Below are 10,376 nucleotides of genomic sequence, written 5' to 3' on the forward strand. Positions count from 1 at the left end.
CTTCACACCCACCCTGTTCTCAGTATTTGTTGACAGGCTGCAATGAACACAGATGAACGATTTCCTCCAAATCAAGTAATTAACCAACATTTATAGCAGTTTATAATTGACAAAGAACATTCCTATATATTCACACTTGCAAGGAATGCAAGAAAATTCAGTTAAATCCATGTGACGTCAGACAACGAGCATTAGGGAGGAAAATGCTGCATTTAGCAGTATCTCGTCATATCCACATCTGAATTAAACTTAAAACCTCAGTCCAGTTACCCCAAATACCTAAACACACATACTCTGTGCACGCTCTAATGGAAGGAGCTTCTCCCATCAAACTATCCACCTGGCCTCAAAGCAAAATTATCTGAAGATGCTGCTTTTGTCAAAAATAATAAAGCCAGAGTAGCAACATTTACAAGTGAAGCTCTGTAAACTAAGGTACATATAAATTAAGAAATTTTCCTTCTTTGCTTCAAAGAAGCATCAAAAACATCCTCAGTGTTAGGAGCTTGAAAAGTTCTTAAAACCTAGTTAGTCTGACTCACCTAACAGTCATGCCTTCTATATGACACCTTTAGAACTGTTCTTCATATTAGCAACATACAGTTTATCACAAGAAAGTAGTGGTGGTAGCAGGGAGTCTAAAGCAGCCTACAAGATAAACAATACAGACTAAAGCAAATAAGAGAAAGTGTAAGAGACCACAAACACACACACACACACACACACACACACACACACACACACGTCTGCTAGACAGGGCACTAGCTGTTAGCTAGGAACTCATGGAAAACCCTGTACACAGAAATTTCCTGAAAGCAAGAGCCATGTCTCATCATTCCTAGGAGATCCTAGGAGGCTGGGAAAAACCAGCCCTTGATAAGTTTTTGACATTCCAGGATTTCTTTCACACTTCCCCACAGTAATGGAGAAATCCTAGGAATTGACAGAGACCTTGCCAATATCACTGGGAATAACTAATGGAACTTCTCCAGGATCCAGATGCTTCATCCAGAAAAGTATGTCAGGGTGGGGGGATGGTTAGAACAACCCTTAAGTAATTCTGATAAGTAAAGAATTGGCCTTTGGTTCTTCTTTTTTTTACATATTTCTTTTTTTAAAGAGAGAGTCTCACTCTGTTGCCCAGGCTGGAATGCAGTGGCAGCATGACAGTGACAGTTCACTGCAGTCTTGTCCTCTCAGGCTCAGGTTATCTTCCCAGCTCTGCCTCCGGAGGGGCTGGGACTACAGGCATGTACCATCAAGCCCAGCTTATTATTTTTTAATAGAGATGGAGGTCTCATTAGGTTGCCCAGGCTGGTCTCTAAACTTCCGAGCTCAAGTGATTCTCTCACTTTGGCCTCCCAAAGCACAGGGATTATAGGCATGAGGTACTGCACCCAGCCTGATTTTTCTTAATTTGCATAGCTGGAAAATATGACATTAAACTATAATTTATTCTCCAAGACACATAGATCCAGCCATTCATTCTTTATTCAACAACCCATACTACAAATTGAACCTCTATTCTACTATTATTTTCTTTATAGTTTTGTCCTAAGCAAAAAGACTTCAGATTTAAGTATGAGTTATTAAAAAGCATAGTAAATTTACAGTCACAAGTAATGTGAATTTAGAAGAGTTCTGGGCATGAAATTGGAAATCAAATGCTTAAGTTCTGATGCACTAAAATTAAGTGGAAACTATTGTGGTGAAATCACCTTCAACCTATATTTAAAATATTCTGTACATTCATACAGGTTGTTTCGGGAAGAGTTTCTACCAAAACAAACCAACAACAAAAACACCTTACCTTAGCCAGTATTTCAAGTTGCTAGAAAATTAGTACTTTGATAAGTACTTGGTAGAAAGAAAATTTCACTTTTGGAGGAAAAGATAAAAGAAGTTACTCCCTTCTAAGTACAACAGCCATCTTTATATGCCTGTAAAGGGAATTGTTCAATCCAAATTCTAACACCATCTCCTCCATAAAGCCTTCTCAGGCTACAGTGGTCAAAAGATATCTTTTCTCTAATTCTACACCCTGCCTTGTTCTAATATGATGACAGATCAAAATTATGGTGAAAAATGTTGAACTCCACAAATCCCCCATGGCATCTAGCAATGTACCTTACACACAACAAACACTTAAAAAAAAAGTCTTTAAATGAGTGGCAGGGTTGTTATGGAAGGGAAATCAAAATCAATGGCAATTCTCTTCCAACAAGGAGTTTGGACTAATAATTTAAGAATTCTGGTACCAAGTACTAATTCCCAACATTATGGTCAAAATAATTTGGTGTATACATGAAAAAATGCACATTTAACACGGTAAGATCTGCTCAAATATCAGGCTTTCAGAAGCACTGGCTGCAGGTAGGTTTTATTTGGGTATTTCAAATAGGCACACAGAAGGGATAAGTGCAAAGACAGCAGCCAAAAATCTGAAATCAATACATTCTCCTTCAAAAAAGGAAGGTCTCAGAAAGGGCAGCATTTCCAGCAATAATCATGATGTTTCCCAGGCCAGTGGCTACTGTGCAAGGCAGAGCTCAGTCTTGCAGTGAGCTCCTGCTCACTTACAGGCTGTCTTCAGTTCCCTGTCCCCTGTGTGCTCCCTAGCTGAGACTTACCTCCCTACCACAGCAGCAAAACACTGCTAAAACTCCAATATTGTCACTAGTACTGTATATCATCCAGGTATTCACATAGATGTTTAGATCTATTAGAGAAAGCAAAAGAAGTTCATAAGCCCACTTCAAAACACACCACAGAATCAACTCATCTTAGAAGCCTTCTTCATCTTATTTTAAGTGTTTATACACCTGCTTCCTTCACTAGGCCGTGGGCCTCTGAATGGTCAGACCCTGCCTTGCTCCCCACCCCAGCAAAGTATTTGTTTTCCAATTTCAACATCAATGAATGGTTGTGGAGAAACATCATTTTAATCTATAATTCTCAAAGGGAATGATTGTACCTAAAAACAGACTGTTATCCTTTAATAACTTTCAGTAAAATTAATATCCTTCTACAGGCTGTGAGCAATGGAGAAACTTGCCCTGGCTCTCCTGGACCAGCAAGTGGCAGAAATTGAGTTAGAACCTATTTTCCAATTAAGAAATGAGTGTTGGGTTAGCAATTGCAGCGTTTCATTCTACAAGCATTCATATGTAGCCACCCTGTGCCAAAGAACAAGGGACCCAAAGGCAAGTGCAATCCGATAGAGAAGGAAGACAACATGTGGATAAACATGAGCAGGAAGCTAAAAACATTCATGCCTCCATTTTCTCTACAAGGTGAAAACAAGGTAAGAGGTGCAGTGAAGGTGTAGGATAGCCCTGTAGATGAGAGGAAGGCAAGTAAGAGATTAAAAGGACAGCTGGCTGGGCATGGTGGCTCACACCTGTAATCCCAGCACTTCGGGAGGATCGTTTGAGCCCAGGCCTTTGAAACCAGCCTGGGCAACAGAGGGAGATTCTCAGAAAAAACAAAAACAACAAAACGGACAGCTGAACAGCTCTGATCATCCAAACTAGGCTGCAGACCAGGCCACAACACCCGATTATGAAACTGCTCCTATCCTCAAAGGCTCACAAGTAACATCATCAAAATCACATCATGCAATTCATCTATGGTTCTGGGTTAGTGGAATATTTGCGGGCTGGCACACACCATCTGCCTGCTCCTGTAGTTCATGGATACGTCCTATGAGGAGAAATGGTACATGTGCCAGGAAACTCCTGACTACGACTGAAGCCAATGGCTGGATGTGATATTCAAGCTAGACCTGGACTTTCCTAATCTGCCCAACTTCATGGATGGGAAGAACAAGGTCACCCAGAGCAATGCCATCTTGTGCTACACTGCTGGCAAGCACATGTGTGGTGAGACTGAAAAGATTCAAGTGGACATTTTAGAGAACCAAGCAACCAATTTCCACACACAACTGATACAGCACTGTTACAACTCTGACCATGAAAAACTGAAACCTGGCTGGGCTCACGCCTGTAATCCCAGAACTTTGGGAGGCTTCTCTTTTCTCATGGATCACAAGGTCAGGATCAAGACCATCCTGACTAACACGGTGAAACCCCGTCTCTACTAAAAATACAAAAAGTCAGCCAGGCATGGTGGCACGCGCCTGTGGTCTCAGCTACTCGGGAGGCTGAGGCAGGAGAATTGCTTGAACCCAGGAAGCAGAGGTTGCAGTGAGCCGAGATCACACCACTGCACTCCAGCCTGGGTGACAGAATGAGACTCTGTCTCAAAAACAAAAAACACACACAAAAAAACCCCTGAAACTTCAGTACTTGGAACAGCTACCTGAACTGAAATAATTCTCCATGTTCCTGGGAGAAATTCTCATGGTTTGCAAGGGAAAGCCCACCTTTGTAGATTTTCACATCTATGACGTCCTGGATCAGAACCGCATGTTTGAGCCCAAGTGCCTGGATGAGTTCCCACATCTGAAGGCTTTCATGTGCCCTTTTGAGGCTTTGGAGAAAACTGCTGCCTACAATGCAGTCTGACTGCTTCTCCAAGATGCCCATCAACAAGATGGCCCAGTGGGGCAATAAGCTTTTATGTTGAGCTAGAGGCAGACTTGCACTGCTTGTTTTGTTTCTTCCTGTCCCTAGGAGGCCTCTACTCTTTTTTGCTCTTTTAAATAACACTTGGGCTAAAATAATTAAATAAATAAGCTGTGCTGTGCAATTCCCTCCTCTGATGCTCAGCCCCAAGAACTATCCAGGAATGGTCCAGTGAATGCAGGATATGATCAATGATCAGGAGTTGACAGTGCAGGGGCCAATACAGGAGTGCTCAGAGTGGTGTGCTGTGGAATCAAGGCTGGTCAGGAAGGGGATGAAGCCCTGAGAGGTAGGATAGCCAGAGAGAAAAAGTATGGTGTCTCAAAGAGATCAAAGAATAAAACACAGTCAGAATAAATGAATGGGGAAGTTGAAAAGAGTCTGGTTCTTTTTAATCAATTTTTAAATTTTGGATGTGGAACAATTCCAGACAATGATAAAGCCCACAGGATTAGTAAAGGCAAATCTGTGATGTGAATCAGGCCTGACTTTAAATCTCAGGCACTGAACAGCTCCCTCCAAAGTCCTCAATGAACTTGAGGGTAGGGGGAATAGGGGGGTGATGAGGACAGCACAGAATACATGCCTCAAAGAAAGGGAGGCTTTGCATGAGGATGAAAGTGTAGCAGTTATGGACACCAGCATCACCTCAGGGCCCCAGTAGCCACGCAGCTAAAAAGCTCCTGGAGAACCACCTGGGGTTTGAGTATGAACCATGGTCTGAGTGTGGTCTCCTCCTCTCACATAACTCTGTGGAAGGCGTGGCTAGGGCCATAGGGTATTTTCTTGTGTAACTGGAAACCCAAGTCCCAATCCTCATGGCAGTTAGCTCCACAACAACCACACTGAGAATTACATTCTCTTCTCTTTTCCTTTCTCCTTCCTGTTGTTTCCCACTTGTGTCAATACAACAGAGCTACAATCCCCAACTTACACTGCCCACCTTCCTGATGTGCAATTACAACTCTCAGAATGCAGGTAGAGGCATTATGTATACAAAGTGATTCTGGACAAGTTGTTATTTCACCAAGAATACTGTTCCCTTTCCTGTTGGATTGGATCATTTCAGGTCTCTTCCACCTGTAGGCATTATAATTTTTAAGGGGGAAACTTTCTTGTTCCTAAGACCACTGTAATCACAGTACATAATAAACCATCATCACAGATGAAAAAGGAACCCCTCAGAGGAGGCCACTGTATGGGTGATAAGCTTTTACTACAAAAAGAGAAGAGACCTTGAAGACATTTTCAAAAAGTGTTAAAAGGCACTCAATCAGTGCCAGCTGAATGAAATCTGGTATTATAAACCTAAGGAAATTAAAATTTTTAAATTGCACTGGATCTGGCCTCAAAGTGAAGGGTCAGACAGCCTCAAAGATGCCTGTGAAAGGCAGCTATTCATCACAGAATGATCTCTTGCTCATGTAGCTGACAGATGGATCTTTCACTTAATGCCCAGAACATAAGACATCAAAAAAACTCCTCCACTTTTTAGTGACGTGCAATGACTTGCTGAACAAGGTTATAACCTCCCCAGGCCCTAATTTCATTAGGATTGGAGTTCTCAATACCCATGCAGGGTTTTAAAACTCCACCAGGTGATTCTAATGTGCAGCCAGCAACCCTTATTTACCACTAACCATATGCCTGGCCCTGTTCTAAGCACCTAGCATGCATGTATTCATTAAATCCTCACAACCACCATCTGAGGAAGGTACTGTTAATCTCCATTCCACAGAGGCACAGACAAGCTAGTGACCTGCCCAGGGTCACACAGCTCAGCGTGCATCCAGGCAGTCTGGATCCCCAGCCTGACCAGGCGGTCAGTCTAGTAGGCCTCCTCTTTCAGTTGAAAAGAAGAGAGACCAGCCCCCAGGGAGTGGTGAGAGTCAAACAAAGGCAAAGCTGTTCAATAGGTGGACAAAATAAATTGGCTTTGGCCAAACATACACACGCTCACACACACTTCACTCCTAGAGCAGCATCCCATGCTGCAAATCTATCCTGGAAAACAAAAAACAAAAAACTGCCTCCATTGAGAGACATCTACAGTACAATCCCCCAAGTTATCAGTTATTTCAAACTACAGTGTCATCCACGTGTGACCTGGAGGTACCATGCAACAGAACACACGCCAAAATGGGCAAGCTCTTGAGTTCACTAGCTCACAGGGGGAGAACCCTGGGAGCTGGGCTAGAATGCCAATGTGGAGGATTTGGGGAGACAGACACCTTCGTGTCATACAAGTAAGGCTGCTCCTATTCCTAACACTTACCCAGAACTTAGCAACCACGGTATTCAAGAAAAACTCAGAAAACTGCCTCATTTCTTGTGAATAAATTGCATAAAGCTTGTTACACAGTGACAGGATGCAGTGAGAAATGGCCTAATGATCTCAATGTCTTTCTCTGGGCAATTTTACACAGTCTAATAAATTTAGTGAGGTTTTAACCTTGGATATCAAGTTCTAAATTAACCAAGATATGCCTGCAGTGATACTGCAGTGGAGAGCTGAATCAAATTCATACAAGCCACACAGCATCATCTCTTCCCATAGCTAAAGCAATGATAGCAGCAGCATATGCATCACTGTGCTCTCCTCTGGAATTTGTAAAGGAAACCATTCTTGGCCATAAACATTTCGTTGCAGTAAGCAGTCTCACAGAAGCCTGTAAGAAAGGGCATATGGGCATAGACAATGGCTTTATTTTTTTCTCTTTTTTTTTTTTTTCCTTTAAGCTCTGTTGGACTTGAAGGCTTAATTTTTTAATTAACTCCAACAGCCCCAAAAGGGGAATACCAGAGCTCCAGATGATAAAAGTCACAGACAAGTCATGCTAGAAAACAAAGGCCAAGTATGTTAAGACTTAAAAAAAAAAAAAAAAGTTGACAAATCTAGTCTCAAACAAGGATGAGAAAGACACAAGGGTACCATATCCAAGGCACGAATCTGTAACCTTTTAAGTGCCACGGATGGCTTTAGCAATCTGTACCTTCAGAGTGTTTTTGAATGATTTTTAAGTAGAAAGTCTTATTACAAAGAAAACTAATTATATTGAAACACAGATAGCAAAATGTTTAAAAAGCAAACCTGATACACCAAAGTGTGCTTAACGCATAAATAAGACACAGCAGCAGGTTTTATAACTACTGCAGTTTTTAAAGCAGCAATGGGCATAAATGTATTGTAAATTATTTCCACAATATGATACAAAAATCAGTTAATTTCCATGTGACAAAGTTACATGTCCTGTTGATCTTATGTGGCTTGGTTGCCCACTTTTATGATTGGAGCAATGGCTATATTTTGGCTAGAGGTTAGTGAAAATACAGTTACGTTTTTCTCCACCCATCCGAGTTTACAGATCCCTTGTCTTAGTCCATTTTGTACCGTTGTCACAGAATATCATGGACAGGGTAATTTATAAACAATAGAAATTTGTTTATAAACTTCTGTTTGGCTCACAGTTCTGGAAGCTGGGAAGTCCAAGATTGAGGGGCCCACTTCTGGGGAGCGCCTTCTTACTGCATCATCCCATTAAAATTCAGAAAATTAAACAGTAACCTACTGACTGGCACACATTAGCAGGAGGGAGTATGTCACATACACGCCACTGCTAGCAATTAAAGGCAAGTCCCATGATTTATTTTCAGATAGTCTGTAAAAGCCCTATTTATCAAGAACGTCCATCACCACCAAGTTACTATCTACGAAAACCAGGCCTGGCACGACAGGAGAAAGACTCCAGAAATTTACTGTGAGAGATAATGTACAAAAACAAAATGCCACGCTTCATATTTGAGACAGGTGTTTGTAATACATGCTGTTGGTTGTACTGTTTTCTTGGTGCTCTCCTCACTCTTTCTGAAAGTACTTGTACTCTGGAAACTGCAGTGTTTTGGTGAACTGGATCAGGCTTCCTAGTGAATGTGGTACCCAAGGCTTGGCCTCTACCGCCCCCACTGCCTCATACAGTCACAGGTCATTCCCCAGCTGCATGCCCTAAATCAGGGGATGCCTGTATGAAGATAAATATAATTCAGAGTCCAAAATACACGGACTTAAACTGGGCTATTGCCAATTTCTCATGGATCCTGGGTAACCGAGATGGTTTTTGTTTTCATAGTTAGGAACAGCTGCAAGAGTGCAATACTCTTTCTAGACTAATAAAATAACCTAAGTCTGGCTCAGTATTTCAGCTGTGGCAGCAGCCAAACTTCCCAGAATGGTGCAAGCCTCGTGCAGTTCTGGAAGAGCTGGGGTGGTAGTTCTGAAGTAAACTGAAGGCATTCAAACTCAACCCAACAGCAAGCAAATATACACACACACACACACACACAGAGAGAGAGAGAGAGAGAGAACACCACTTCAACTAAATTTGGAATGAGAGTTAATTCCTATGGGTGGAGATGACGTGTTATTTGTAGGGGTCCCATAAAACTAATCAAACCTATGAAGTTTTCAAGCCTTATACTTGAAGGTATGTTACGTGCCATGTATGAACATCAGATGTTTTTCCTCTAAAACCCAGTGAAAGGTTCAATTAAAGCTCTTAGTAACTCTGCAAGGAAACCTCTGATCACTGATTCTGTCACCACTTCTATTAACACAGACAGTATGAAACATATCTCAGACCTAAAGAACAAAAATCACTATTGTGAAGCAGCACAGAAAACACATGCACACACACATACACACAGCTTACTTTTCTTGGGGAGGAAAAGGGAGTTGCAGAAGCTGCTTTTTCCACACTGAGACCATTCTTTATACACTCTTGCACATGTAGCCCAGTTACCAAGTTATTTCCTAAATGTAAGTGTGTGGTCCAAATGTCTCCCACTAAGGAAAAACAGCCCAATTAGAACCCAGTGGAAAACAAGACACATGTTTCTTGAATGGCTTTGAATTAGAGACAGTGAATGTAAAATTGTTGTAGATATAATGAAGATGTTGCACAGATGTACTAAGTTTTCATGGTCTCAGCAAAACATCTTCCTGGTACAGCAAAATATGTGAGTCTGCAACAAAGCTGGATATAAAATAATTTTTAAAATATCTGATTCTTGTTTTTATGCTGTAAAACTTCTCAAGCCAACTCTCTTTTGCCCTCTCAAAAACCTAATAAAGCCCATATTTCAATGTACTGATAATTCACTAAAAATAAAACTGCATTCATCTCCAATTGACATCACTTTTTATAATTCTCATCGATATTGTAAATCAATACAAATGGAAGATTTATCAATACAAACGGAAGACCTTTACTTCACAAATCCAGCAACCAACCACAAAAGCAATGGCAGAAGTAGAGATACTTATTTCACAGACATCCTCCTGTTTAGTCCTCACAACCACCAGGTGGGAACTATAATTATCCTCTTTCAACAGATAAGGAAATTGAGACCTAGAGAATCTCAGTAGCCTGCTCTAAGGTCACACCTTAGCACTTAACACCTCATTCCACTTCTTCCTTTGGAGGAAAGACAGGCACTAAAACAATGCCTTGGCATCCTAAGCCTTGGATTTCCAGGTAAAACGACATCCAAGAACAAGTCCCTGTTACACAGCATGGGGCCTAAAGGTAAACGGCAAAACTGCAATGCTGTTCCAATAACCTGATTTAATTTAAAACGGTATCACAGGCTGGGTGTGGTGGCTCACACCTGTAATCAACACTTTGTGAGGCTAAGGTAGGAGGATTACTCGAGTCCAGGAATTACAGACCAGCAGTGAGACTTGTTTCTACAAAAAAAAAAATTTTTTTTTAATTAGCTGGGTGTGGTGGCACA

General features: G+C 41.4%; 1 protein-coding gene and 1 pseudogene across 2 annotated transcripts in view; one reads left to right on the forward strand and one right to left on the reverse strand.

The window, feature by feature from the left end:
- The window catches only part of TANC1 (tetratricopeptide repeat, ankyrin repeat and coiled-coil containing 1), a 273,934-nt gene that overhangs the window by 178,761 nt on the left and 84,797 nt on the right, over positions 1 to 10,376 (reverse strand). The window lies entirely within an intron of this gene.
- LOC105515341 lies at positions 3,042 to 4,587 on the forward strand (annotated as a pseudogene).

Source organism: Colobus angolensis, unplaced genomic scaffold (genome assembly GCF_000951035.1).
Source record: "Colobus angolensis palliatus isolate OR3802 unplaced genomic scaffold, Cang.pa_1.0 Scaffold259, whole genome shotgun sequence".
Lineage (NCBI taxonomy): Eukaryota > Metazoa > Chordata > Mammalia > Primates > Cercopithecidae > Colobus > Colobus angolensis.